This window comes from Callithrix jacchus, chromosome 5 (genome assembly GCF_049354715.1).
Source record: "Callithrix jacchus isolate 240 chromosome 5, calJac240_pri, whole genome shotgun sequence".
Classification (NCBI taxonomy): Eukaryota; Metazoa; Chordata; class Mammalia; order Primates; family Cebidae; genus Callithrix; species Callithrix jacchus.
The window spans coordinates 65,362,822-65,374,996 of NC_133506.1; the positions used below are offsets into that span (position 1 = coordinate 65,362,822).

The window sequence follows — 12,175 nt, forward strand, 5'->3', positions numbered from 1 at the left end:
AAACACTGTCTCTACCAAAAATGCAAAAATTAGCCAGCATGGTGGCATATGTCTATAATCCCAGCTACCCAGGAGGCTGAGGCAGGAGAATCACTTGATCCCAGGAGGCAGAGATTGCACTGACCCGAGATCATGCCACTGCACTCCAGCCTGGGTAACAGAGAGAGACTCTGTCAAATAAATAAATAAATAAATAAAAGAGTCAGGGGTGGTAGCTCACGCCTGTAATCCCAGCACACTTTAGGAGGCTGTGGCAGGCAGATCACAAGATCAGGAGATCGAGACCATCCTGGCTAACAGGGTGAAACCCCATCTCTAATAAAAATACAAAAATTAGCCGGGCATGGTGGTGGGTGCCTATAATCCCAGCTACTCAGGAGGCTGAGGCAGAAGAACTGTCTGAACCCAGGAGGCAGAGTTTGCAGTGAGCTGAGATCGTGTCACTGCACTCCAGCCTGAGTTACAGAGCGAGACTCCATCTCAAAAAAAAGCGCTTTGTAAACAGTCAAGCACTGTACCAACCTAAAGTACAAACAGGATCAGGATGACGCACTGATGACAGGCACCCTCTGTGCTTGTGAGTGAAGCCTGGTGACCCTGTGGGTGTTTGCAGGGCTCTGTGAGAGTGTGGCTGCCTTGGGGCACTCAGTCCCATTTTTCTGGGAAACAAAGGGGGCTCCTCCTTCCAAGCCGCCCAGCACTGGTTAAGATACAGGGTTTCTACACCAGAGACTCTCCCTGGCAGGCTGCTCCTGGTGCAATCTTCAACCTGAAACTTCCACTCTTCCCCCAGAGTGGGGCTCAGCTCAGGTCTAAGACTCTTAGTTGGGGAACAGGATGAAAGCAGCTCTGGAAATCTCATCAGGTTCATCGAGACCGACCTCACCAGGTCTGTAACAGGGTGAACCAGAGGGTCAGGCATTCTAGGAGAGGCAACAGCCCAGGCAAAGGCTTGGAGGCAGGAGAGCGGGGGGCTGGTTTGGCACTGGTCTCCCCAGCAGCCACTGCTGTGGTCCCGTCTTCTCCGCTGTGTCTCTCTCTGAAGAATGGGAATAAAGAGCCCCCCAGGCTGAAAGACTGGGAGAAAAGGGAGATGCTGGCCTCCCAGAAGCTCTCTGCTTCCCTCCAAGCCGTCCCTGGAAAATACAAAGCACTGAGGGCTCCGCAACGTGTGCCCTCTCCTCACTGGCGCTGGCGGGCAGGCATCTGGCTGTGTCAGAGCCACAGTGGCCCCTCCCTCACTCCGCAGTGCTCTCTGCTCCCCAGACAAGGTTCCTTTATAAACCAGCCTCTTTCCAGCTCGCTCACACATCCACATGGTTCCATTCCCTTCCACTGGCCCTTCTCTCTTCCCGCCCTACCCTGCCCACTGTCAGCCGGCTGGCTCGTGAAGAAGGGAAGCCGCAGCCACGCTGCTGCGCTGTGAGCTGGGACACTGGGCTTCCTCCCTTCTGCCAATAAGTATTGAGAACCAAGCGCTACAGAACCTCCCCCATTCCCCTCCTCCCGCAATCCCGGCCTCAACCTGTGCCTGGAGGAGGAAACAGGCTGAAGAAGCTTCTGGGTTTGCCCATCCCAAGGGAATGCATCACAGACCAGATGTGGAACCCACACCCTGCCCACGGTCCCTGCTCCGAAGTTGTCCCCTGCCTGACCTTCCCTTCCATCTCCTCCACCCCTCTAGACAGAGTCCAGCATCATCTCAGGGAACCGTGACCTCAGCGCCACAGAGCTGTATCATCAAGTTGATGATACACTAGATGGCACAACAAAGAACGACCCAAAACATTCAGTCACGTTCACCCGACTAGTCCTGCCGGTAACTTGGCTAGGACCCACAGCTCACTTCACACATCTCCAAAATAAAGATTCTCTATCTGTTCTCACTGTCCAACCCACTCCCAGGCTGTGCAGATAAGACTGAATCAAAACTTGCATCCCTGCTGCTCTCACTGTGTTTAAAATGATAAAATAAATAGGCCGAGTACAGTGGCTCACACCTGTAATCCCAACACTTTAGGAGGCCGAAGTGGGTGGATCACAAGGTCAGGACTTCCAGACCAGCCTAGCCAGCGTGGTGAAACCCCGTCTCTACTAAAAAAAAACACAAAAAAATAGCCAGGCATCGTGGTGCACACCCGTAATCCCAGCTACTCCGGAGGCTGGGGCAGGAGAACCGCTTGAACCTGGGAGGCAGAGGTTGCAGTGAGCTGAGATGGTGCCACAGCACTCCAGTCTAGGAGACAGAGTGAGACTCCATCTCAAAAAATAAATAAAAATAATAAATAAATAAATAAAAATAAATTTTTAAAAATGTTAAAAATGCAATCTTGCAGAATTTCCAAAGCAAGAGGCATCATAGGCCGAGACACACAGCACATACCAACGACCCTTCCTCCCCTCCTCTCCCTGAGCTTCGGGTCCCACACTGGTTACAGGGTACGCAGTCGGCCACTCTCCATCCTCCTCTACTGGGGCTCCAATTGTCCCCCAGAGAGACCATGAGGGGTCCCGTCACCAGTAATGACCTGTGCTCCAGAGCTTGGCTGCTCCTGCACTATCCTGCTTGGAGACCCCCATCGTCGCACCTTCTGCTTCAGCACAAAGGAGGAAAGCAATGTGCCTCAGCCCCCAGGCCCACATCAGCACTGCTGGGAACAGCAAAAGCAGCTTCAGAGATGAGCTGAACTCGAATTTCAATGATCTGGGCTCTTCCTGTTAACAGACTCCTCCACCTGGGACAATGGATTACTGGCCTAGCACAGAGCAGGTGTTCATTGAACGTGCTGGACTGAGAACCGAATACATCCATATATATTGTCTTTGTGCTGCTGGGTTTCCTTGAATAATGGGCAGTATCAGAAAAGAAGTCATGGGAAGCTGGGAACTTTGGGGGCGTGTGCTTCTGATGTGCCTGAGAGACACTATCTCCATAACCCCAACTCAACCCCACCATCCCCTAAAAGACCCCAAGCTGCCCTCCCCATCACTAGAGGGAGGAGGAAGGCAGAGCGGTACCAGCCTCACTTGCTGGGAGCTTCATTTCAGGCTGACCTGCAGAAAGAGCAGACATCTGTAAATCGCATATTCTGTTCCTTTCCCGTCTTCCAGCTAATGATTACTTAAATAAGTGCTTCGGTCCCGAGTGACTCTAACAGTTAGTCCCCAAGCTCCAACAGCCTCATTATACACCAACAACCGCGTGGGGACTGGAATGCCAAACAGCTCTCCTCCCTATAAGCCATATGTTAAATAACATCATGGCCCCACCCCCTTTGGCCAGCTGGGGCTGATGAACGGGGTGCTGGGGCAAACAGAGGCTCTCACCAGGTTGGGGGCGAGACAATAGGCTATCCTTCCAGGGGCCACCCTGCTGTCCTGGCTACAGGAATCATTCAGCTGCAAATACATTCACCCCAACGTGGGGGTCCCACAATACCCACCCCCAAACACACATCCAAAACACTCGATGATACAACAAAGAACCACCCAAAACATTCCCAGTCACGTTCACCAGCACACACACATAGGAAACACTCACTCATGGCAAACATACACACCTAGTACCCAGCCAGGTTTATGGGCCCAAAAGGCGAGGACCATGAAGCAGCTGCACCACACCCTCCCACCATAAGCAGTTATAGAGTCTCCTCTGTTACCCAGGCCAGAGTTCAAGGGCATGATATTAGCTCGCTGCAACCTCCGCCTCCTGGGTTCAAGCAATTCTCCTGCCTCAGCCTCCCGAGTAGCTGGAATTACAAGCATGCAGCACCATGCCTAGCTAGTTTTTTATATTTTTAGTAAAGATGAAGTTTCACCACAGTGGCCAGGCTGGTCTCGAACTCCTGACCTCAGGTGATCCACCAGCCTCGGCCTCCCAAAGTGCTGGGATGACAGGTGTGAGCCACTGCACCCGGCCCTTTTGTTTTGTTTTGTTTGTTATTTTATTTCCTTGTTTCAGTTTTGTGCAGTTTCTAATTTGCCTATCCCGTGGTCCCCCCAGACACAAGAGGCACACAGAGTGGAGGAGGACAAGTTAGAGGCCTCAGCCTCTTCCTTAAATCCCACTGCTTTTCTACCAACCAGAAGAGATCAATGCCTCTGCAGGTGTTTGAAGCGGCACTCCCACGTGGCTCCAAGAGCTGGTACCACCTTGCAGACCCTGGGCTGAAGCTGCAGCCCAGGCAAGACCGAAACAGCGGATAAGCCAGCAAAGTAGGAAACCCAGGGCAAGAGCAGAAGCCCCTGCTCCAAGGGAGGAAAAGCTGCCACACGCCCCACTCAGGCCTGGTCTAATGAGGTTTCCAGGACACCTCCACAGTGAGACTGGCCCTGGACACAGGGCAGGGTTCCAGTTCCCAGCCACCTGATCCTCTGGGTCTACCCAGTGGGCACCGTGAGCAGCTGGTGGGCTTGTCACCCCTTCCCAGACCCCCAGCCCCAGCCATGGGCTCCCATCTGGTACTATTGGTACTAGCCACAAGGGGGCCTGGTGAGCCATTGTGGGGAGGTCTAGATCCACAGCCGGGGTAATCCGGGTTCCGTTCACCTCACAGCCAGCGACGGATGAGGCTGAGGTGGGTGACAGCAAGGTAGATCCATCTAGAGAGCCCCCCAAGCCTCTTACAGTCCCTGACACCCTTCCAGGAACCTTTCAGGCCACACAGGGCAAGTGATACACTGTGTCTTTGGCCACACAGCTCATCAGAGGGAAGAGTGATGCACGGGTCTGTGCATCGTGGCCGTGCCCTCCCGGGCCTGAAGGACAGGCCATGTCTGGAGGAGGGGGTGCACCAGTGATCTGGGCTCAACCTACAAGGCTGAGGCCAGGAACGTGCTCTCAGGACCATCGCCTCCTGGAACTATCAGGCAGCATGGATGGGGACTGCCTCTGGAAAACAGGGTACCCAGGAAAGGAGCCTGCTGCCTTCGTGGAGTGGGGTGAGGCAGTCAAGGGGTCTTCACTACCAGGGGCAGAACCTAGCCTTGAGCATGAAAGGCCTGCCCTCAGCTGGAGCAGAGGGGTTTCAGTCTTCCCAGGGGACAGGCCCCCCACCCCCGCACCCGGCTCAGCTCTACAGAATTCTGTATACCTCAGGCAACAGGGTCTTTGTGCCTCCACTGGCTGATCAACCTGGCCCCATGGTTCCCCTGAAACTTCACTTGTCAAGGTCACCAAGGACCTCCATGCTGCCAAATGCTACAAGAAGTTGTGCCCTCAAGAGTCCCTGGGAAGTGGCCAGGTGCAATGGCTCATGCCTGGAATCCCAGCACTTTGGGAGGCTAAGGCAGGAACATCACAAGTCAGGAGTTTGAGACTAGTCCATGCAACATGTTGAAAGCCCGTCTCTACTAAAAAGACAAAAATTAGCCAGGTGTGATGGCGCATACCTGTAGTCCCAGCTACTCAGGAGGCTGAGGCAGGAGAATCGCTTGAACCTGGGAGGCAAAGGTTACAGTGAGCCAAGTTCCCGCCACTGCACTCCAGCCTGGGTGACAGAGCGGGACTTCGCTCTGTCTCAAAATGGAGAAAAAAAATTATGCATTCCCTCATCCTGATTGCTCAGCACCACCACCTCAATCATCTGTAGTGTCTCCTCTGGGCCTTCTGGACCCTCCAGCTTTCCCGGTGTCACCTGAGCCCTCCCTGCAGGCTCCTCCTCCGTATGATCCTGAGGTCAGGGCTCAGCGAAGCGCCTCCTCTCCTCTGTCTATGCCATCCTCCCAAGCTGCCCACCCACTCTTATGAATTTAACACCATCTCTACGCTGATTCTCCACATGAATGTCCCTAACCATGACATCTCCTTGGAGCTCCAAATGAGCATCTCCAAATGCATGTTTAATTTCTCCACTTCTCATGAGGATATCAAACTTGGCCTGTGTTCCCTGAACCTGCCCCCGCCCCAGGCATCTCCATTTCAGAAAATGGGACTGGAACCTACCCATTGCTCAAGCCCCATCTAGGATGACTAAACCTCAAGATACTTCCTTCTCCCTCATCCGCCACGTCCAACCCATCAGCCCACCCTGCTGCCTCGACCCCCTCAGCACACCCTGAATGCACCGTTTCTCAGCATGTCCACCACCAACACCCTCTGGTCCAAGCTCCCTCCTTCACTTTTTGCCCAGACCCCGACAACCGTCTCCCATCTTGTCCTTCTGCTTCCACTTTTGCTGACCTGTAATCCATTCTCCACATGGCAGCCAGATGTGAATCACATCACTCTGCTGGTGAAAATCCAGCTGTGTCTCAGAGTAAGGATGAGGAGGAGGAAGGGGAAGAAGCCTAAGCAATGGAAGAGGGTAAGCATGAGGCGCGTGTGGGGAAAATAATCAGCCTCACCTGCTCACCTGTGTTGATGTCAAATAATCCCTACCAGGAATGACTTTACCAGGAACCATCTCACCAAGTGCTCTGGGAGATGCCCCAGGCAGACATGTGTGCGCCTCCAGCAAAGAGGAGGCTGGCCTACCTTCTCTCACCCTCCTCTTAATAAATGTGGCCACTACAGACACCTGGCTAGGCCAGTGGATTGCCAGATTCCAGCCATACCCTTCACAGGCCCTGCCCCTCCACAGGCAAACAGGAATCTGGATGAGCTTCCCCAAAGGCCCCTGACTTTTTTTTTTTTTTGAGATGGAGTCTCACTCTGTCGCCCAGGCTGGAGGGCAGTGGCGCAATCATGGCTCACCGCAGCCTCAAACACCTGGGCTCCAGGGATCCTCCCACCTCAGTCTCCCAAGTAGTTGGGACTACAGGAATGTACCTCCATGCACAGCTAGTTTTTGTTTTTTAGAGACAAGATCTTGCTATGTTGCCCAGGCTGGTCTCGAACTCCTGGTTTCAAAAAATTCTCCTTCCCTGGCTTCCCAAAGAGCTAGGATTACAGGTGTGAGCCACTGAACCCAGATACCTCCCTGCCCTGGAAGCTCCATTCAGCTGGTGAGTCCAGGCCAGCCCCAGGGTCTCTCAGGAGCTTGTCCAGAGCAATCAGGGTGACAGTCCGCATGAGGCTGAGGCTATAATGGCCCACCCCTCCCTGTCCCTCACAACAGCTGATGACCAATTCCCAGCAGAGACCATCTGGGTCTTGGTGCAGGCCCCCATGTGCATCGAGCGAGGAGAATGAGAGATTATAGGCGGGCTGGAAGGCGCTGCTGAAGTGTTTGCCTGCCAGTGATATTGAATTTTAAACATGTGTGCCTATTTACTCGCCCAGCCGGAGCCTCAGTGACCACCCGTAGCCAGGCAACGCTATCTGACCTGGGGGACCAGGAGGGGGACTTTCCATGCCAGGCCAGTCACCTGGGGAGGGTTATCTACACACTGCTCGTCTGCGCAGAATGCAGTGCCTCTGTCCCCTCCCGCGCCTTCCCACCCTCACCCCCAGGTGACCCCAGACCCGCAGCCTGTCAACCATGGATGGTCCAGTCCGTCAGGACAAAACCCAGGGTGCCCTGGTCCCAGGAATGGAAGCAGTGGCATGATTAGAACCGGACAGAGGCAGATTGCAGGATTAGGTGTCATTATCGATGTGGGAGACAGCTTTGCTGTTTCCCTGCCAGCCGCATGGAGAGCCAGCAGGCTGAAACGGCAACAAGAAAGATTCAGGTTAGATGGGAGGAAGCTGACGATGTGTCAGTGGAAGCAGACAATGGCAGCTTCTTTCAAGTAAAATTGGGCAACTCCAAATCAGAGCTGGGCAAAGCTTAACGTATGTCTTTTTTCTTCCTCTCTCAAGGAGTGCTGACTTTTCCACCACGATGGGAGAACCAGCAAGCAGCCGACAGAAGGTAACAAAATCAAGGTTGTGGCTCCTCTAGGCTGGTCACTTGTGTGGTGTGCCCTTTTCCCTGTGGAAATGCTTAGGGGCCTATGCCCCACCTGCCCTTCAGATCCCATGGTTGTGGGATCAGGGCAAGGACATCTGATACCGAGTCACGGGCTCGCAAAGCAGTGAAATCAGGCAGGGGAAGAACTAGTCACAGAGCCACAGAATCCCACAGATAGAAGACCAGCCATGCGGCGGGCCAGCCAGCAGCGGGCCAGCCAGCATTTCCTCTAGGAAGCAGGTAGAAATGCCCATTTTACAGATGAGGACCCACGTCTGAACAAAACCTATGAAGGTGGGTCCTTGTGATAGGCCAAATAATACCCCCGACACTCGCACCCAAAGATGCCCTTGTCCCAGTCCCCCCGAACCTGGGAATATGTGAGGTTACATGGCAAGGGGGCGTTCATGTTGTGGCTAGAATTAAAGCTGCCAATCAGCTGCCCCTGAGATGGGAAGAGGAGCCTGGATGATCCAGGTCCACCCAGGGTAATCCAGAGCCTATGTAACGAGAAGGAGGCAGAAGAGGGGAATCAGAGAGACGGCAGTGTGAGAAGATTTGCTCCAGTGTGGCTGGCCTTGAAAACACGTTTGGGGCCAGAATACAGATGGTCTTCTAGGAGCTGACAAGGCAAGAGGACAGATTGTCTCCTAAAGCCTACAGAGGGAATGCAGTCCTGGCAATCTCTTTCGTTTTTCTGAGACGGAGCCTTGCTCTGTCACCCAGGCTGAAGTGCAGTGTCACCATCTCGGCTCACTGCAACCTCTGCCTCCCGGGTTCAAGTGATTCACCTGCCTCAGCCTCCCAAGTAGCTGGAATTACAGGCGTGCACCACCATGCCCGACTAATTTTTGTATTTTTAGTAGAAACGGGGTTTCACCGTGTTGGCCAGGCTGGTCTCAAACTCCTTACCTCAAGTGATCTGCTCAGCTTGGCCTCCTAAAGTGCTGGGATTACGGGCGTGAGCCACCTTGCCCAACCCCTGGCAATATCTTGATTTGATCCCAGTAAGACCCATTCCAGAACTACAAGATGATAGATTTGTGCTGTCTTAAGCCACTAAGGATGTGGCCATTTGTGACAGCAGCCGTAAGAAACTAACAGAAACCTCCCGACAGGTTCAAGTGCACACTGGCTTGAGGAACTGTAACAGTCTATGCCATGCCTCTGAACTGCTGACCTCCCTCCCATCCTCAGAACTGCAAAGCTCTGTGGCACATACTCACCGTGTGAGATGGGCTTTATTGTTGTAACTGCCTTGAAGCTCTGAGCTGCTCCTCAAGAAACCAAGTGGGCACTCGTGACTGCCACCAGGCTCAGGACCCACGCAGCAAGGAGAAAGGCGGCCAAATGGGTCACAGAGACCATGCCATGTGGAGAGGACTTGGGCACTGCCCATGGAGGTAAAGCTATTGACACTGAGTCAGGCTGGCCCAAGGGCCTGGGAGGCCTCGGCTTCCTGGTTCCTGCCTTCATAAATAACACTAACCTCAGTTACTGCCTTGCTCTGCTCTGCTCTGACCAGGTTCTTCTTTTTTTCCAGTGAAAAATAACTTTTATTGAGACCCCCTCCAGCAAAATCTGTTCCTGGCATTAAGCTCCTTCCTTTGCGATTTGGTCTTTCTTGAGTGATCCCATGAATGCCTTCTCCTCCATGGTCTGGAAGCGGCATGGCCAAGCTTGGAGGTAGTGTCAGTCTCTTCCAGAGCCCACCGCAGGGTCTGCACCAGCAAGGACTTGCAGAGTGTGAGCGCTCGCTGCTTGGTTCCCACCACACAGCCTTTTAGCACGACAAAATCATTGGTCACTTCACCACAGGGGACAAAGCCACCCAGAGGGTAGATGCTCTTGTCACACAGGTCACAGTCGGTGGGGGCACTGTTCTTGATCAGCTGGCCGTCCTCGACAAGGTAGCCCTGGCCAACCTTACAGATCTTCTTGTCGATCTCAGCGTGGCGATGGTGGCCTTTCTGCCCAGCGTGTGCCTCAGAGAAGGCCACAAGGGCGGGATGCCATGCCCCAATACAGGCCACCTTGTGCAGGCCTCGGTGGGTCTTGTGGGGCAGCTTCTTGGTGTGCCAACAGCTGGTGACCCCTTTGTAGCCTTTGCCCTTGGTCACATCGATGACGCCAATCATCTCTTCCTGCCCAAACACTTGGTTCACAGGTACCTGCTGCTCCAGCCTCTTGCGTGCCCAGTCTGGCTTCTCGGCCACAGTGCCTCCGTTCACCTGGATCTCCACCAGGTGGGCCTGCTTCTGGCGCAGAGGAAGCAGGCGCATCTGGGCGTGTCAGTGACGTGGTGACTTGTCAGTGCCTCTTCATGCTGCTGAAGTCCTGCTCCAGCTGCTTCTTGCCATCCTCATCCTGCCACTTCTTGCAGTACTTAGTGAAGGCCTTCTTCTTAGATTCATGCCAGTTCTTATGGAAATTGCCTCTTACACTCACCGCTGATGCACTCAGCGAAGATGGTCTTGAAGGTTCAGAGGCCTCAAGGGGTTTCCACGTAGCCCACAATGCCCACAGCCACCATGGGTGGCGTCCCCACAATAGTCACACCTTAGTGTGTGACCACAAGGTGGTCCCCACCACCTCTTTCTTGCTCATCTTGGATCCTGGCCCATTGACTTCCCACACGATCATGCCAGCCTTGTAACCCAGGAAGGCTGTGAGGTGGACCAGCTTGGGTCATCCTTGGGGAAGCTCTTCACCTTCTCACAATGCCTGCTGCTGCATTTCCGAGGCAGGAAGCCAAGGGACCCATGTCTGGGAGCAGAGAATTTTCTGTGACTCATCTTGCCATCAAATCCCACCCATAGAGCTCTTTTTTTTTTTTTTTTTCTGAGACAGAGGCTCACTGGCACAATCTCAGCTCACTGCAACCTCTGCCTCCCGAGTTCAAGTGATTCTCCTGCACAGCCTTCCAAGTAGCTGGGATTATAGGCACCCACCACCAAACCCAGCTAATTTTTGTATTTTTAGTCGAGACGGGGTTTCACATGTTGGCCAGGCTGGTCTCAAACTCCTGACCTCAAGTGATCCACCTGCCTCGGCCTCCCAAAGTGCTGGGATTACAGGCGTGAGCCACCATGCTGGGCCCAACCAGGTTTCTAACCTGACCTGGCACCATGATTAATGGACCCTCTCCAGGCTTTGCAGACCCACGTTCCTGCTCCCCAGATCTGACCAGGGCTGCTGGCCTGCTTTCTGCTTTTCCATTCTGGTGTTTGAAGGACTCACTCTGAGCTCCATGGCCTGGAAGTACCTTCCAATCAATCCCCTCCTAGAGAAATGGCAGGAAGAGCATGCTCCAAGGAATTCCTGACCTTTTCAGCTTACCCTGGCAATGGCGTGGCTCAGTGTCCCCACCCAAATCTCAAACTGTAATCTCCACGTGTAGAGGGAGGGAGGTGATTGGATCATAGGGCCGGTTTTCCCCATGCTGTTCTGGTGACAGTGAGTGAGTTCTCATGAGATCTGATGGTTTGGTTTGGAAGCTCCTCCTTTGCTCTTCTCTCTCCTGCCACCTTGTGAAGAAGGCACTTGCTTCTCCCTCATGATTGTAAGTTTCCTGAGGCCTCCCCAGCCATACAGAACCATGAGTCAATTGCACCTCTTTCTTTATGAATTCCCAGTCTCTGATATTTCTTATATTTATACTGCTGTGAAGTATTTCTCTATAGCACTGTGTACATGGCTCATTTTACATCACTTTAGGAGGAGGGTTTCTGTGGTTCTTGCCTCCTCATAGCCATTATACCTTCAAAGAACAGAGATCACATCTTCCCAGTTCAACTAAGCGTCACCAAGCATGAGGCCAAGCAGGCATGAGCCTCAGTTCCCGCCTCCTGTCTCCCAGGGCCCAACTCTCCAGACCCCAGAACTGATGACCGCAAAGGGGCACTCACATACAGTCCTGAACCACATCTGGAATCCTCAGTGGGATGAGGCCAGGGCGCCATTGGGGATCTAACCCATTTCTCAGAATTCTCCTGATCCCCATGGCTTCTCTAAGGTAAGATGCCATACTAGTCCCCTCCAAGCCTGGGCCACCCACCAGGACTAGACCCTGGAGAGGAAAGACCTCTAGAAAGAGCCACAGGTCATCTGGCGAAGGTCTCAAACCCAGATGCCTTTAGGCCTGTCCTGGAGGATACAGGCTCCAAGACAAAATGGGATTGGGGAGGGGACATTCCCCCCAAAGAGTACTGAAATATTTTTTTAACATCGTGTTGCCCTAACAAAACATATCTGAGGACAAACAGCCTACCCCACCAATATACGATCCTTGATGAAGCAAACTCAACTCCTCCACTGGCCCTGTCTCATTCCCACTTTCT

General features: G+C 53.4%; 1 protein-coding gene and 1 pseudogene across 50 annotated transcripts in view; both read right to left on the reverse strand.

Moving 5' to 3' along the window:
- Window positions 1–12,175, reverse strand: part of RAP1GAP2 (RAP1 GTPase activating protein 2) — a 239,486-nt gene that overhangs the window by 101,351 nt on the left and 125,960 nt on the right. The gene's annotated exons all lie outside the window — the stretch shown is intronic.
- Window positions 9,300–10,756, reverse strand: LOC144582530 (large ribosomal subunit protein uL3 pseudogene; annotated as a pseudogene).